The sequence below is a fragment of the Octodon degus genome, unplaced genomic scaffold (assembly GCF_000260255.1).
Source record: "Octodon degus isolate 3935 unplaced genomic scaffold, OctDeg1.0 scaffold00020, whole genome shotgun sequence".
In the NCBI taxonomy this organism is placed as follows: domain Eukaryota; kingdom Metazoa; phylum Chordata; class Mammalia; order Rodentia; family Octodontidae; genus Octodon; species Octodon degus.
The window spans coordinates 17,244,527-17,251,525 of NW_004524596.1; the positions used below are offsets into that span (position 1 = coordinate 17,244,527).

General features: G+C 47.5%; 1 protein-coding gene across 2 annotated transcripts in view; it reads left to right on the plus strand.

Annotated features, from left to right (window-relative positions):
- Positions 1 to 1,182: 1,182 nt before the first annotated feature.
- Positions 1,183 to 6,999, plus strand: part of Foxn2 (forkhead box N2) — a 79,431-nt gene continuing 73,614 nt past the window's right edge. Inside the window, exon 1 of one of the 2 annotated variants that reach the window (XM_023711265.1) lies at positions 1,183 to 1,418. The gene's annotated coding sequence lies outside the window, so the exon portion shown is untranslated. Of the gene's footprint in view, positions 1,419 to 2,566; positions 2,728 to 6,999 lie in introns of those variants that run through there. The other variant, XM_023711263.1, reaches the window with a different exon arrangement.

Genomic DNA, 6,999 nt, shown 5'->3' on the forward strand with positions numbered 1-6,999 from the left:
AAAAAAAAAAAAAAAAAAAAAAAAGAGCAGCCCAGCCTACATGTCCAACCATCTCCAATGTCTGATTGATTTCTCACCCACCCCAGCCAGGTGAAGTCATGTAACCTCGTTCAGCTTCAGCAAGGATCCTCTTGCGGAGGAGGAGCCGGACGTCTCCCTCACCCCTGGTGTTTCTCCCTAAGTTTCCACACAGAAACCTCTACCGTGCTCTATGACTCTGTAACCTTCACTTGCCTGCACTGTGTTTGGAACTGACCCCAGCCGCTTTCCTGGCTGCAAGATAGCATGTGGTGGTCCTGGTACCTAGTGTGATGGTCCTAGATAAGGTCTGTGGTCTACCCTGCAGTGCTCTGACAAGTGTCATTGAATGGTTCCTGGGTTTTTTTTTCTTTAATAGAGTCACCTGTTGAGGGTTTTTTGGGGTTTTTTTTTCTGAATGCAGATTCTGATTTGGTCAGTCGGTCAGGATGGGGCCAAAGGGTTTTTTTTTTTTTTTTTTTTTTTTTAAAGACAGGATCAAGGATGGCCTTGAACTCACTGTGTAGCCCAGGGTGGGTTCAAACTTAGTGAGCTTCCTTCCACAGCCTCTAGAGAGCTGAAATTCCAGATGTGCACCCTCATGCCCGGCCTGGGCTGGAGATGTCGTTTCTGACAGCTCCTGTTAATGTCATGGTTCTGAGTCCTCAGCCATTTTATTGGCAAGGAGTTAGAATGATCCTCCATCTTCTTTGAGTTCTTGCTAGGGCTCTGCTTCTGGAACGCCTCTCCCCATTGGCCTTTTTCCACTTTTAAGGTAGGGATTGCGTGCACTGGATTAGCACCCAAAGCCATACATAGCCCTGCCATGCTGGCCTTTACTTCTCCAGATGGTAAATTCTAGATCTTATCTTATCCCCTCACCCCAAGACCTGGGCTCTGTCCTCCTGTGTCACTTTCTCTGGCCTTTCTCTCTTTCAGTGATATTTAAACTTCTGGGCATTTAGAACTCTTTAGATGAAACTTGGACGTGGCGCCTCAGCCCGGTCACCTTTGAAGAGCCAACCGGAGGGGCTTGGAGATTTGCCACAAGGGAGCTACTTAAAGGGTGGTGAGGGTGAGGGTGACACAGGCCCCTAAATTTAGAAGTAATGAACTTCTGATTACAGAGCTACTGTCTTGCACCCTCCTACTCTGTGTAAAAGATTCAGCACAGACTCGAGGTTGATTATTTTCTTTCCTATGTCAGACCTTTCAGGTGGTCCTTTTCTCGAGGCAACCTTTCCCCTGCAGCATCTGGTTTCCGCAGAGGGGAGGGAGGCTATCCACCCCCGGAGCCACGGTGACCACAGCCAAGTTCCCCTGCAGCCTCTACATAGGCTGCATTTCCACGTCCAGCCCTTTAAGGTTGGGCTCGGGACACCTTTTCTGGAAAGGTCTAAGTAAGTAGATATTTTCAGATTTTGGGGCCACAGGTTCTCTGTCGCAATTACTCAGCTCCGCTCATGCAAAAGCAGTCATAGACGGCAAATAGGTAACTGTGTGTGGCTGTGTCCCATCTTAACTGTACCTGAAAGAGCAGAAAGCACGCCCGATTGGGCTGCCCGGCCGCAGCTGGCTGACCTCCAACCTGCAAGCGCATGGAGGCTGCAGTAGCATGGTTACAGCTCCTGGGACTTTGGAACCAGGACCCCAAGACTGCGTCACATACAAACTGGGGGTGCTGAGCAGCTGAGTTGGGCCAACCTAGGCAAGGCAGGGGCGAGAGCCAAGACTGTTGCTGGGGACAGCCACACCAGGCCTGTGTCAGCGGGTAAGGGCACAGAACAGCCAGTCTGAGGAGTGAGGCGGCCGCGTGAGGCCAAGCCTGGAGACCAGACCCGTGAGAGCGAGGAGGCTGAGAGTCCCGGATATGAGAGCCGCGCTCTGCAGTGACGTGCTCCAGAGGAGCCCTGCCTATTTTTATATTCTTGTCTCCTTTACTTCGGCCAACTGGCACGGCACTGTGTTTCTTGCACCAGATAGACTGTAACTTGAGCAACCTGCTGTCTATCTGCCAGACTCTGCCCGAGCAGCCAGCCATCCACAGCGCCCTGCTTTGCGAGATGCGGTTCCAGCTTCTCCCCTTCCTGCTTCTCTTCCTCTTTGCTCAGGCATCATCGCCGGTCTGAGTTAGCGCTGCGTCCCTGCATTGGCCAGCTTTTCAGTACGGTACAGAATTCCTCAGGCTGGGGGTTTAGCTCCGAGGAGTGAGACTGCCTGCCTAGCACGTGCAAGGCCCCGGGTTCAGTTCCTAGAACAAGCAGGAGTGACTATGAAGGCTACTTTTTACAGACAAGAGATTCACTATGACGGAGCTCTCGAGGCTCAAGGACGAGGAGCTGGGTTGAGTGATGGTATTGTTGGTCGCTCAGGACACACAGGCAGGAGGCGAGACATCACTATGTCCCTGCACGCTAGGTCTCTCTTCTTATGCAGCCCATTATTCCTTCATAGTGGCTGGTCTCTGATGTGCTTACCTTGTTCCAATCACTTCCCAGTGGGCAGAGTCACATGAAGTTGGTACCTAGTATTTCCAGCGGGGACCAAAGTCCACCAGGGGCTGGAAGGCCCCAACTGCATTAAATTAGGTCTGCTCTGCTCTTCGTAGGAAGCCTTATTGAGGACCCTTGATATAATAATGCAGTCTCCTTGTCTGTAGTTTTAGCTACAGGTTTCATCTCTACAGGCTCCTGAGCACAGTGCACCATGGTAAGTAAGTCTATACACTAAAGATAGGTTCTGGTTGGCCTGAAAGTTCAGGACCTTTTGATATTTTTTCCAGTTTTATGAACCAAAGCTAGTATAATTATTGAATTTGTTCATAAGTAACAGGCTATAGAAATATACTATTTATGCTCTTTTTGTTGTAGTTTTTTTGAGACAGGGTCTCCCTGTATAGTTCAGGCTGCCCTTGAGTTCACTGTGTAGCCCGGCTACTTAATGTGATAACAGTATAGTGGGCCAGACTGGTTTTTGGTTGTAAATGGGTTAGTTGGTTGTTTTGTTTTGTTTTGTTTTCCCATTCTTTTACTTTCAGGCTTTCACATTTTTATGTTCTGTCTCTTCTAAGCAGCATGTAGTAGGAATTTCATTATTTGTCCTGTTTGACAATTCCTGGTAGTTGGTTACATCGATTTGTGGCCCCAGATTTATTTCACCCCTTAGTATTTATAACCTTTGGTAATTCTCTTCCTTTGAGTCAAGGATGGGCATAGGCCATCAAAACTTGTTCCAGTTTTGTTTTGGCCTTGAACTCACTGTATAGCCCAGGTGGGCCTCGAACACGTAGTGGTCCCCTTGCCCCACCCCACAGTGCTGGGATTGCAGGAGGGTGGCATCTGCCCAGCCCTGTATGTCACCTAATAGCATTGCAGGTGGGACAGTGTGCTAGCTGTAAGCCTAGTCCTCTCAGGGCCTGGCACAGTTTGACATCAGCCTGTGCCCCATGGAGATCGTGCAGAAAGGCCATCCAGAGACAAGGCTCAAATCCACCTACAGGACAACGAAAGACCCCAGCGGGCAGCGAGAGCCAAGGTCACACGTCTGATCCCAGCCAAGCTGCTCCAGCTCACTCCCAGGGTTGGTGCCATCCTCGCTGAGGTGCCAAGCGTGACTGCAGGGCCATGTGAGCCAGTTCCTACTCAAACCAGGGGTCTAGGCTGCCTGCCACTTGAGCCAATGTGCCTGAGAGCAGTGTTGGTAGAAAGCAGCGAGGTTTATTGGAGGCCAGCACTGAAGACTTGGGGGCTCAGGGCAGGGAAGGTTTCTACGGCGAGGGGAGGAGGCTATGGGCCAGTGTGGGCCGCTCCGGGTGGGGGCTCCAGCCTCCCACAGCGGACGACTCCAGGAGGGCGCTACGGGAGTCACCCAGGCTCCGGGAATCCAAAAGAGGCTTAGCCATGAACATCTAGATGGGGGCCTTCTGTGAAGCAGAAGGATTACGGGGCAAAATGAAGGGGAAGTCCCTGCTAGACGTCAGCCTTGCAGGGAGCTGGAGAAGAGTGGCCTGGTCTCCATTGTGTCTCCATCGTGTCCCATCCGGTGGTTCGCAGGTTCATGGAAAATAACAGAATACAGATAGCAGCAAACAGTATTAACTACTAATTTTTAGATAGTTTGTTACATAGCAATGGGCAATCAAAAGAATTGTCTTTCAAATAGGATGCTTTCGCTTAGTATAATTAGTGATCCATTCAGTTTAAAATCCATTCTTTGGCTTTTAAATAAATTTTGCAGCTCAGTGGTAGAGTATTTATCTAGCATGTCCGAGGCTCTGAAGTTTAGTCGCCCCTACCATTAACCAGAACTGGACTGGACCTAACCAAACCAAACCAAAATAAACTCACAAATAAACACTTAACTGCTTTCTTTTTCAGTGCTGGGGATCAAATCCAAGGCCTCCTCACATGTGAGGCGAGTGCTCTCTTTGAGCTCACAGAAGTCCCAGAGGTACTTTCTATTTAGCTGTCATATGTGCTGATTTTTCTTCTATCTTACATTTAGATGGATTATTTTTTAAAACCTTGTTTTTTCCACCTCCTTCAGATTAAAACTTGCTTAACATAGGTGGGCTGTGGTGTCCAGGCATTTGGTCAGACATTCTAGATGTTTCTGTGAAGGTCTCTCTTAAGTGAGGGGAAGAGTCAGTGGAAATTGAGGAGAAGCAGACTGTCCTCCATAGTGTGGGTGGGCCTCAGGCAGTGAGGTGGAGGCCTCAAGCGAGCAGAAAACACCCCGACCTCCCAAGCAGGTGAGGACTCCTCAAGACTCCATGTTCACACCGAGCTGCAGCTCTCCCATGGATCTCGGCTGCTGATCCACCCTGGGGACTTTGGACCTTGGCTCCCAGACTAATACACGTGATGTTTAACAATTCTCTAGAGATTGGCCTAGCGATCTCAAGATAATTTTTCTTTCTTTTCTTTTTTGCAGGTGAGAGGGTGGGTGGTACTAGAAATGGAACCCAGGGCCTTCACACTGTGCTACATTCCAGCTCTCTGGTCCTGTTGAAAAATTCTTTTCTTTTGAGACAGTCTTGCTAAATTGCCCAAGCTGAGTTCGAATTTTCAATCCTCATGCCTCGGCCTCCCAGAGTGCTGGGACTACATGTGCGAGCCGCCACACACAACGAAAGGATGCAGTCCTCAATTATAAGAATCTGCTATTAACTTTTCCAAGCCTTTTTGAGAATGCACTGATTTTAGTGCTCTTAATTTCATTCACCGTTCCATGACCCTGTTGCGTATTTTTCAATGCAGAAGGCAACGTTGTTGTCGTATGCACTCAATGCCACCATCCACTTTCCCACATATTATCGCCCATTGATCAGTATTTCCTGCTGTACCTCTGGGCCTACCACTGGGAGTACTTTCCCTATGTGTATAAATGTCATGGTGAGAAGGCTGGAGACAAATACTGCTGTGTTTCCTTGGAAATTCCTTTATTTTATCTTCATTCTTCACAGATATTTGCTTGTGGCATATTCGTTATCATTCCATCCAGGTTCAGTGGCACACACCTGCAATCCCAGCTCTCTGGGAAGCTGAGGCAGGAGAATCACAGATTCAAGCCCAGTCTGGTCAATGTAGCAATTTAGTGAGACTCTGTTTTAAAATAAGCAAAACAAGGGCTGGAAAGTAGCTTAGTGTGATGGCTCTGGGTTCAATCCAGAGTACTACAAAGAAAAATAAAATTTATCATTCTGAGACAGGAAATTAGGGCACAGCCAAAATGCCACACTGCGCAGTGCAGTTCCCACCGCCCTACATGTGCACCTCAGCCTGAGCAGTGGGGGACACAGAAAGGACGTCCACACTGAGCTCTGGCACTGTGTTCCCGCTTGCAGGGTGGCAGCCCTCACACTCTACGGTCTGCTTCTTTTCCTGCCCTTACTTGGCCCAAACTCGCTCTGTAGAACCTGTTCCTTTTCCTATGTTTAATAAAGCTTCGCTATCGGTTCTGCTTGTCTTGATCAATTCTTTGCTCGGGACAGAAGGAATTCCGGCCCCACTTCCAGAGGGAGATGACAGCACCCCAAACCCAGTAACAATGTCTTCATTTTCTAACTTTGATCATTTCTGTTAAAATGTCAGTATTGAGGTAGGTGTGAGGGCGCATGCCTGTAATCCTAGCATTTGGAAGGCTGAGGCAGGAGGATTGCCTCCAGTTTGAGGCCAGCCTGGGCTACATAATGAGTTCAAGTCCATTCTGAATTACAGAAAAAGACCCTGTCCACCTCCCCCCACAAAAAAAGACCAAGAACAAAACAGACACATACATTTTTAAAAAGATGATTATTTTAAACTTTCTGTTGGAAATTTCTCGTTTTCCATTTCTTCCCAGGAAGTGTGCTCCAAATTTTGGCCAATTCCAGGATTTCTAGAAATGTAGAAATTATTAGATGTAAGTGGCTGCTTTTAAGATGTACAAATATAAAGGATCCCTGAGAGGGGAAAATTAGACTTTTATTCATAATTCTAACTTTTTTTTTTTTTAGCCTGATAGGCCATTGCTTAAGAATGTTGAACCCCAGGCTAGATATTATATAACTTGAGAAAAGGTACTTCTTTTGTTGGCAAATATTATTGTATATCACCTGTATACCAAAGTCATTCTAAGAAGTTAAGGTATAGTAGCTACAAACAGGCCTAGCAGCACGTGCCTGTAATACTAGAACTTCAGGAGGTTGAGCAAAGAGCATTGCCAAGAGTTCAAGGCCAGCCTGAAATACCTAGCAAGACCTTGTCTCAACAACAACAATAAAGGGGAAAACAAAAGCTGGGTATACTAGCCCATGCCTATAGTTACTCTGCAGACCAAATGAATAAAATATTTTAAGAGTGGATAGAGTAGACTGGGCATGGTAGTGCACCCCTGTAATCCCAGGGCGCAGGAGGCTGAATATAGGAGGATCATTACAAGTCAGATCTGTCTAGTTGGATCCTGTAGACCCTACACTAAAATACAAAAAAAAAAAAAAAA